Here is a 10,452-nt window from a genome sequence, read left to right on the forward strand (position 1 = left end):
AGCAAAGTGATTCAGTTACACATGTATACATTCTTTTTCATATTCTTTTCCATTATGGTTTATCACAGGATATTGAATCTAGTTCCCTGTGCTATACAGTAGGACCTTGCTGTTTATCCATTCCATATATAATAGTTTACATCCGCTAATCCCAAACTCCCACTCCATCCCTCCTCCCCCCACCCCCCTCCCCCTGACAACCACAAATCTGTTCTCTATGTCTGTGAGTTGAACAGTTCATCTCTGGTGCCTGTCTCTAAACTCAACTACTCCTTGCTCCTTGCTTGGGGCAAAAAATGGCTTGGATTCTAAACCAACTTCAGTATTTTGGCATTATCTATTGAAATTTTAAATATGTGTTCCCTTTTACTCAGTAATTTCACATTTAGAAGTTTATTCAAGAGAAATGCCCAAATATACAAAGATACATATAAGGGTTTTTACTGTTACCTTCTTTGTAATTAATGATAAATATCCATCAGGAAGGGATTGTTTATATATACCATAATGTGGTCATACAGAGGAATACATAGATAGATACAATACAAAAGAGAAAATTGTAGGCAGTGTTCATAATACTCATACTACAGAAGGGTTTTGAAAGGATAGACATCAATGATTGCAAACTCAAATGCATATGGGGGCCAGACTGGTTTTATGAATGGGTCAGGTAGGTACTGTGACAACCTTGAGAGCACACCCTATGTGAAATCAACTGGCACCACTCAGCTTCAGATACTCATTGCTAATGGGTTGGTGGATTTTTGGATTTTCCAAGAAAAGCTGTAACTTCTCGTGCTACTTTGTGGTAGTCTATTTCCTTCTCTGCCGCCTTCAGAGCTCCACAAAAATATTTCGGTTACATGAACCTTTAGATTTTTATTTTGTGGCAACTAATAGAAATATTTAAAAAAATATTTTAAACTGGATTTTGTCTTGTGGGCTCACAGTATGTGGGCCATACTCTTAGCAATGGCTCTCTCTGGAGAATCATATCATGGGCCAATTTCCACTCTCTATACGTTGCTTTACGTTTGAGGGGTTTTTGACCTGTCTCAAGAACCCGTTTCTTGGTTGAGGTGAGGGCTGAGGGCCCTATACCCGTGATGAGCAAGGCTTCAGGCCTTCCCAGTGACCTAGAAATCCACCTCCTTGACCAGGTCTTGGAGATAAGCCTTGTACTGGTTCAAGGTGAGGGAGAGTAAGTGGCTGTTGGAAATGTGCAGGTTCAAGGTGTGCCCCAGGGAGGAGGTACCCTCTAAATGGGCCATATCTGGCAGGGTGCTGAGGCACATGGGAACAACCTTGACCACCAGGAGCCTCTTGATAGACAGCTGGTCCTGGGACCACGAGTCCCCAGCAAGAGAATTACAGGGTGTAGATGGTGTCTGCTTCCTTCCCTGAAGATGATCAGGTTTGCCACAAAAGGTTCCAGATGGAACATGCCTCCTTTCTTGCCCTTGGGGGCCTCGCCATTGTGCTGGTGGCCACCATCAGGAAGGCGGTCTAGCCCATGACCCAGTACCAGTGGCAGTACCTCAGCCTTTGGGCCCATAGCTGCTGCCAAGCTCTCTGCAGAGCTCCCCGCTTCCTCCCCCCACCCCCCTGCAAGGCAGCTCAGCACAGCCTCATGTAGCCTGTCATACCCTGGGGTCTGACAGTCTTATTGGCTGTCCAAGCAGTGCCCTGTCCCCTGCATCTGACCCCACCAGCCACAGGCCCCTGGGGCAGAAGACAGTCTGCTGGAAGACTTGGTACCCAGGTAGGAGGTGGTCCCCTTGAACTTCCACTCTGAGCAGTGATAGCAGCAATCTTAAGAGAGAGGGATGAGAGAGTGTAAGGGGCCGTCACCCCAGCTCCAGCCCCTCCCATGGCACAGCTGGTACTCACCTTCCTCAGGTAAGCTGCCTCAGTGGGCTTTTGGGAGTGGGAGCGGGGGTCCAAGTTAGGGCAGGGAACAGGGATGTTTAAGGTGGGGCTCAGCAGAAGCTGAGGCGTGTGCTCAGGGTCCACACCCAGGCTCGAGGGCCCCCATCTGGTAATGGGGCCAAGCCCATGTCACTCAGGAACTCCTTCTGGGCGTCAGAGGTACCACGTCTGCCACTGGTGTCTGGAGAGGTATCCGGCTCAGGAAAGTCCCCAGCTCCTGAGGTCACAAACTCGTAGATCTAGTGCAGATCCTGGGGGGGTCCTTGCTCTCTCCTAGGCCAAATGCAATAAAATACTTCCTTCTGGTTTAGGGCAGACCGGAAATTCCTCTTCTGGGTCAGCAGGTTGGGCTTATCCTTCCCAGGGTTTTAGGACCTCTAGCCTTGGCCCAGGCTGGAAGATGCGGAAGTCCTCCCACTGGGCATCTTGCCGCAAACCATTCTTCAAAGTGATGCAGAGGCACATGCGGCTCTGGTCCAGGCAGGCCACGCCCTACGGCTGCCCCAGGCCCAGCTGCCACACGGATCCGAGGCTTTAGGGTTCCCAAGGTCCAGCATAGAGGCTCGGTGCACGCAGGGTGCTGGGACCTAGGCCTGCTCTTGGACTCCAGGTAGCTCTCGAGCTCACAGCTGCACGTATCCGTCCCCTTCTTGGCAGCTGGGATTTAGAGTGGTGGAGCTTTCTTTTCTATCTCCTGCTTTTATGATGAATACAAACACACAGACATACTTACACTGGCCTCATGCTAGAAAGGTCTGAACCAAAGTGAGTTTCCAGACCATTTCAGACTGGAGCCAGTTTCAGGATTTTGGCCTAGCTTTGGTTTTGTTACTGATCGCAAGTGTCTTGAGTTTGGTGGATACCCCTGGGCTCATCTAGATAATGAGCTCGTCTGGATACTGCTTTGGACTAGGGTTTCTGCAGCCTTGAGATACTTTTGGCTGTGTTGGACCATATGGGTCCTTGGGGTAGAAGCAGCATTTTAAGGAAGGGAGCGATCATCTCTCTCAGTTTCCGTGATGTGCTCAGAGTTTGTGGGAAAATGAATAGCTAAGTGATCATCTTTCATTCATTCATTCATTCACTCTTTCATTCAACAAAAATGTTCTGAGTGCTTATTATGTGTCTGGCCCTTTGTTGGGTCTTGATAGCAGTGAGAGATTTGCATGGAGTTCCCAGCTTTGGAGGTAGCACCACATAAATAGACTGATGTAAAATCGTGTGAAACGTAGTGTGGTGAGGGTCAGCACGTGATGCCTCGGGAGACTCTAGTGGAAGTTAGGGAAGACTTGCCTGAAGAGGTAGCACCTGGGCTGAGTTTGGAGGGATGAGCAGGAGTTAGCCTGGTAAAGAAATGAGGGGCTGTTGAGAGATCCACAGGTGTAAGGAGGCAGGAGAGGACCTGGGACCTTCTGGGAACAGCCCGTACTCTGTAGAGCCTGAGTACTGAGTTTGTGGCAGGAGATGTCAGGCTTTGGGATGAGCGTGGGCAGCCATCTGATCACAGGCGCTTGATAGAGCAGCCTGGGATGCCTGGGCTCCATCCTAAAAGAACGTGAAAGCCAATGACTGGTTTTAAGCTAGGGAGATTTGGGGGCTGTCTTATATATTTATGTCAACAAATATTTTCACCCAGAGTTTTCATTTTGTGTTCCCTTGATTCTATGAACCAAGGGGTGTGGGGTGGGACATACTGTTTTTTTGTTTTTGTTTTTATTAAGTGAAAGGAAACAAGTGTTTAAAAAAAAAACTCTACAAAATAATGGGTGAGAAACTGTAGCTTTAAGTTTTATACCTTCTGTGCTGCTTGACTTTAGATGTTTCATGACATGTCATACATTGCCTGCAAGTTAATTAACCCATCAACTTGGAAGGTTGCTGGTAAATTCCAAACCAGTTTCGAGGGTGTGTATGTATTCTGAGTGGGGAGCTGGTTAAAGACATCCATAATATTATGATAATCCTTGCTGAATATTGCTAGGATTTCAACTGGCAATCCATGCCATTTCTGGCACCATTACCCACAAAAGGCCACGCTTCCCCAGAAAGGTAGATGAATCCTCAATGAATAGGAAGAGAATAAACACGTTTAACTTGGTAATAACTTGACTTCCCTGTCTCACAAGGTGAAAGGGAAAAGTCAGTGGTTTTTGAGAGAGAGAGAAGGGAGGGGAGGGAGGAACAGACTGGGTTGACTGGTGACGCTGTGAAAGCCCCACAATTGCTGTCACGGTGGTTTTTCACCCCTGGGGCAGGGTGATCTCATTTGCTGCCGCCTATGCATTCATCTCTGGCTTTCTTGTCTTTTTGCCATGAGGACACATGCATATGCTGAATGTGTAAGTGTGCCCCAGGGAGGCTGTAAGGATTTTAGAGGCAGACTAAGCAGGATTCAGATTCTCCTCTGCAACTTAGCTGTGAGAGCCTGGGAAAATTGTTTACCCTACCTGATCGGATTTCAGAGTGCCCACCTAGCCTGGGCTTCTGTGACAATTAAATGGGGTGAGATGTTTGTGTATAGTGACTGACACATACCTGATGTTCAATAGATGTTAATTTCTCTCCCGACCCTGGACTAAAGTTACTTTTAATTGGTTTTCATAGGAATAGCCATTTGTCTCCCTGACTCTCTGTCCTGCTTACTTTTCACCAGTAAGGAAACACATGTTCAGAGAAGTGGGAACTTTGGGAGCAGAATGCCTTGTATTCCAATCCTGGTGTTACTACTGGCTTTGGACAGGTGACTCAATATTTTTATTTTATTTTATTTTTAAATTTATTTTAAAGTAATGTGTATTTTGTTGTAGCTTATCTTATGACAGGGCCGAAAGTAAGCTCATCACACGAGATGAATTGTGCCGAAACACAGCAGTAGAGGGCTGCCGCTCGCTCAGGCAAAACAGCGCCGTCTGTCCTGCTGTGGTAGCTTTTATTGAAGCATTATCTATGTTTACATTTTAAGACTTATTTTCTTAACATTCCAGAAATGCCAAAGCAGCAACATATGCTTCTATTGATTATACAAGCAATAATGGGCTTCCTTGAAAACATGCCATGCTTCGTCCTTGAGTGCAAAAGCAGCACAAAGTTCCCACCATTATTTTGATTATACTGAAGTAGCACAAGGACATTTCCTTGCGTTCCCACCACTCTGATTATACTGAGGACATCTCATGGATCAGTGCCCAAAGCACTCAATGCTTATTCGCAGGCCCCCGGTTTGCCGGGATGGGGCTCAAAGCATCCAGGACTGTTCACAGTTCTGGCTTATTCCCATGCCCCCGGTTTGCCGGGGTGGCTCAAAGCAATCAGGACTGTTTGCAGTTCTGGCTTATTCGCCAGCCCCCAGTTTGCTGGGGCGGGGGGGCTCATGGGTCATGTCTCCTTTCCATGTCCTCAGTTATTCCACTACAGTATTTGTTTTTTTGTTGTTGTTGTTTTAATTAATTCATTAATTTGGTTGCGCTGAGTCTTAGTCGCGGCAGGCAGGCTCCTTAGTTGTGGCATGTGAACTCTTAGTTGCGGCATGCATGTGGGATCTAGTTCCCTGACCAGGGATTGAACCCGGACACCCTGCATTGGGAGTGCAGAGTCTTATCCACTGCACCACCAGGGAAGTCCTTCAATAATTTCAGAGTTAGTTTTCTTCTCTTTGAAATGGGAACAGTGATGCCCAATACTTCCTGCATCTTCCACGGTCATTGTAAAGACTCAGTGAAGTAAGTCAGGGTTCCCAAACCTCAGAGAATCAGAATCACCCAGACATCTTGTTAAAACAGACCGCTAGACTCCGTCCTCAGGGGTTGTGATTCCTGAAGTCTTGGGAGAGGCTGAGAATTTGCATTTCTAACCAATTCCCAGGCAGTGCTAGTGTGGTGGTCCCAGGCCATACTTTGACAACAGGGCAGCCTGTCAATACCAGATGGATGTGAGCTACCATCACCTTTTGTATTTTTGGGTAGGGGTCATAAAGTAGTTGCCACCACTTGGCTATTATTCTAATTTGGGGGTCCTTATTTTGGCTATGTCAAATAATTGCTTAATTTTGAATTTAAGTAGAACTAATATAAGCAGTGAGGAGAAATAATTTAGTATTCTAGGGGGTTGGAATCTACCTTTGCTGCTGAGGACATCTGTGTGACACAGACATAGGAAGGAGGGGCCTGGACTGACCGGGCATCAATACAGTTTTATCAGCCTTGACCCCTTGAGATGTGTCTGGATTAAAAAACACATTTCTGGAACATTCTCCTATTGCACAAGACTCTCTACCAGGTGTTAAGGGCACGCTTTAGGGAAATTCTGGAAAATGACAGGGGAGTTCCACAGGCCAGAATTTCTTTTAGTAACTTGTTAAAACAAAACAAAACAAAACAAAACACCCATCATCCCTAGGGCTTTTAAGTACATAAAGATGGATCTTCCCACTGAGGAAATCATGGGCCCTGACTCTTTTATTTTAGAAGGTGGATGGCAAAGATAAGGGTCATGGTGACACCTCTTTCACTTCATGAGCAGCCTGAATTACAGATCTAAAATTAACAGCTTCTCCTCCAACCACCAACCCAATACTTAAACTCTCCTTTGTCATTGTTTCTAGAAGGAATCGAGTCATAAGAAATTCTACCTGAATCTGCAAGCCTTTCAAACACAGGCAAGGTGGGGAATTCAGTGTCACGTTAGCGTTAAGGGTTTAGATTCTGGGGCTTCCCTGGTGGCGCAGTGGTTGAGAGTCCGCCTGCCGATGTAGGGGACATGGGTTCGTGCCCCGGTCCGGGAGGATCCCACATGCCGCGGAGCGGCTGGGCCCGTGAGCCATGGCCGCTGAGCCTGTGCGTCCGGAGCCTGTGCTCCGCAACGGGAGAGGCCACAATGGTGAGAAGCCCGCGTACCCCCCAACAAAAAAAGAAAAAAAAAAGAGTTTAGGCTCTGGGGTCAGATGGATGGGGCCCATCTCTCCACTTTCTGGCTTGCAGGGAGTGACCCTAACAGATGACTTTCTAAACTCCCATTTTCTTATCTAAATTGAGGGCAGTAGTAGTACTTATTCCAAAGAGCCTTTGTGAGGGTTATTTAGATAAGTATGTGAGGACTCAATAAATGACAGCTATTGTTACTACCCGGGTGATTTTTAAGAGTTTAGGATTGGGACCAACAGCTGCATGCCCCCCTGAGCTGTCACGTTTACAGAATTATCCAGCAGTGTTCAGTTGGTTTGTGGGGCTAGATTTTCCGTTTTCTCCAATTTGTTTATATGGTTTTAGATTGAAAGAGAAGGGGAAATAAATGGGGACACAGGGACAGAGGATGGCCTGTGGGGAGTATGACCCTGCCTGACCCAAGGAACTGTGGCTCAGCCCCCGTAAGGCAGGGGTTAGAGTCATAAGCTGAAGGATCTGTTCTCCCCAGGTGGTGCGGGACACTCAGTGGCTCAGAGGCCAAGGTGACAAAATGCAGAGCTGGGGAAAGGGCTTATACATGGCACCAGGGGTGCAGTGAAAATACAAGGGAACCCGGGTCTGTTTTCCTCTCAAAGTTTTGAGGTCCCAAGAGGCAGCATCCTGGGCAGGAAAGCAGTGTTTTCATGGAGGCCACAGCATCCACGGAGATGACAAAGTAATTCCCACAGGGACTTGTGAGTGGGCAGTAGTTGTTAATGAAGAACACAAGGGGACTCGTTCCGAAGGTTCTCCTTCTGTGTGCGGGGAAATCCCTAAACGACAGGGGTGGAAGTGACACAGGTGGGAACAGGGGAGGAGTAGGGACTTTCGGGTGATGTAGCTGAAGTCTGCTGCAGAATGCTGGGCACAGGGTAACCATCCAGGAACTGGTCATTATTCCTAGCTGTTTCCTGCCACCTGACCTTGCCCTGTGCCCATGGCCCCGGGCAAGGTCTGCTTGAGTATTGAAGGACATGAGAATTCTCAACCCCTCTTTCCATGGAACTATTTGGAGAATGCAGAGTAGGGTATTATTAAGTCCATGCTAAGTCAGTTTTCTCCATCACAACCACAAAATATCTACTTTTGAGAGGAAAGAGTAACTTAGGCCTTAGGTACTAGGCAATAGTGATGATCCTGGCCGGCTCCCTAGACTTGGAGGCAGAAGACCTTGTTCAGACCCCAGATTTGTTACCTTTGAGCGTTGAGGCCATCGGCTAATTATTTAACTTCCTTGTCTGTACAGTGGGGACAAAACCGCCTGCCCTACCACCAGATAATAACTGCAAAATGTTTTGTAAACTGTAAAGTCCTGTTTAAGGGAATTAAGGAAAGTGGTTTTGGTTTGGCTGACGATGACAGCTCCTAGGGCTACTGGCATTCGACCAAGTGATGGTGCCTTATTCCAAAATGAAGACTCATGAGGGAACTCAGGCGTGGAGACAGGTGAGGGGTGGGGAGGTGTTTGGGGAGATCCCTGGGTGTTCACTACCTACTCCCGAGGCTGGTCTGTGGGACACGAACCCAATAATCTCATCAGGAGGTACCAATTACTGGGGCAGTGCTGAGGATGCGACAGCTGCCCTTCCTGTCGCCTCTGCGTGGTCATGTATCCCTGTCTACCTTCTAGACTGTGCACTTCTAGATCACGGACCATGTTCTCTTCTCTTCATTGTCCAGCCCCTGGCACAGGGCCTGCCACTCAGTGGCGGTTCGTCCCATCAGGGTTTATGGAACGATTTAGTGAGTGAGTGACTGAGAGGGTGTGTTTCCTTTTTTTGGATCACGGTTCTTGTCTGTATTCTGCACACTTTCATTCTTACGCTGCTTCTCTTTCTGAAATGCCTTTAAAGTAATCCACAGCTCTGGGGAGACTGGAACATGGAAACACAAATTCATGGGTTGAAGAAACAGGAAAAGCTGAGGAAGAATAATAAGAATTGCTTTCCTTTCTGAGCTCTTTGTGCCTTGGGGATCAACTCTGGAGGAGAAAGGAGACTTGGGAATTGGTCGCTGGTGGTGGGTGCGTGGGTGGGGCAGCAGGCATCTTCTGTGGAGAATTCGTCTGTCTTGACACAATAATGCTGTTCTGTAACTTGAAGGAGATGTGGGCTCTGAAGACTTCTGGCCCTGGAAATAGGAGCTTTTTCAAAAAGAACTGGGAACTGACAAAATAAATCTGGAAATGGCTCCTATTGTTGTTAGGGTTGAAACAGGTGTTTTGTGAGTTTCCTGCATGCTGCTATGATTGTTAACCAGGGAACATCTTGATTTTATGTTGGTTTCCCTTGTTGCTCCCAAAACCTCTTACGGATGGTAACAACAGTGACATCAATGTGGACAGTGCCCTTTCTCTAAGGGCTTGCTCTACACCACCCTGTCTTATTTCTCACAACAACTCTGTAAGATTAGTGGCAACCATGACCCCATTTTACAGATGAGGAACTGGAGGCTCAGAGAGGTTAAGTGATTTCCCCAAGGTCACACAGCCAGTCAACTTAATTTGAACCATGTTTGAATCCCAGCCTGAAAGCTACATCCATTCCCTCCTCCACCCCCTGAACTGCCTCCTTCGAAAAGTGTAAGGTTGAATTTATTGATGAGGTTGTACAGACTTGCCTCTGAAGTATTTTCTAGGCAGTTCAAATAAAGCCCTTCGAGATACAGACTGTGTGTATTTCCCCGACAAGAAATCCTCCCCGTCCCAACACCTCCCTTCAAGGGTTTTTTTATAGACAGCGCCCCCTCCCACCCCCAGGGTTCAGCCTGGGGGAGAAAATGAGACAAGAAAACAAGGAAATAAAAGAAAACAAAAGACCCCAAGACCTGTAACCAGTCATGAATGAAACATGCTTCCCCAGCCTCACAGAATGTCAGTCAGATTCTCTTTGTTCTCAAAGCTCTGGTTTCGCAGAGCATCAATTTCCCCTAATAATAAGCTTTTTTTTTCTTCATCTGATGATGCGGCCTGGTCTTGAGGGTTCTTATCATGTCTATTGCTCATCCAGGATGACAGACACACGCACAGAGAGTTTGTCACCTCCCTTCATTTCTTTTCCTTTCCCATCACACGTGATTTCCGCCCCAGTGCAAGCAGGGGTCTGAGCAGCATCCCGCCTTTTCCTCCGCCCCCCGCCTCCCTCTCACACAGCTCTTTGAGTTCCCATGAGAAAGCTCGTCTTTCTACACCCCTCCACGGTGACTTGTCAGCTGGGTGTGCCCCTGGGGGCCCGGTATTTCCGACAGGATGTATATTTGAGCTAACACGTGTCATGTATGAACTTCGTTCCAGACACATGCTGAGAGCTTTGAACGGATTATCTCATTTGCTACTTACATCATCCCAAGGAGAAGGGTCCTGGTGGTCAACCCACTGTACGGATGCGGAAACTGAGGCACAAGATGTCCGAGGACACATAGCCCTCTAGTGTCTAGAGTCTAGAGCCTGTCTTCTTAACCAGCAGGACTCACCAGCTTAGGTTTTGTTCTGGAAACTTCCTTGTGAAACATCGGAGAGCCTTGAGAGTATCTCTGGCTTTTGAAGTTCTCAGCCCACAGGGCCCTAGAGCAGTGGTCCCCAACC

General features: G+C 47.4%; 1 pseudogene; it reads right to left on the bottom strand.

Annotated features, from left to right (window-relative positions):
- Window positions 1-1,136: 1,136 nt before the first annotated feature.
- Window positions 1,137-8,526, bottom strand: LOC116751022 (annotated as a pseudogene).
- Window positions 8,527-10,452: the final 1,926 nt, after the last annotated feature.

Source organism: Phocoena sinus, chromosome 3 (assembly GCF_008692025.1).
Source record: "Phocoena sinus isolate mPhoSin1 chromosome 3, mPhoSin1.pri, whole genome shotgun sequence".
NCBI classification, from domain to species: Eukaryota; Metazoa; Chordata; class Mammalia; order Artiodactyla; family Phocoenidae; genus Phocoena; species Phocoena sinus.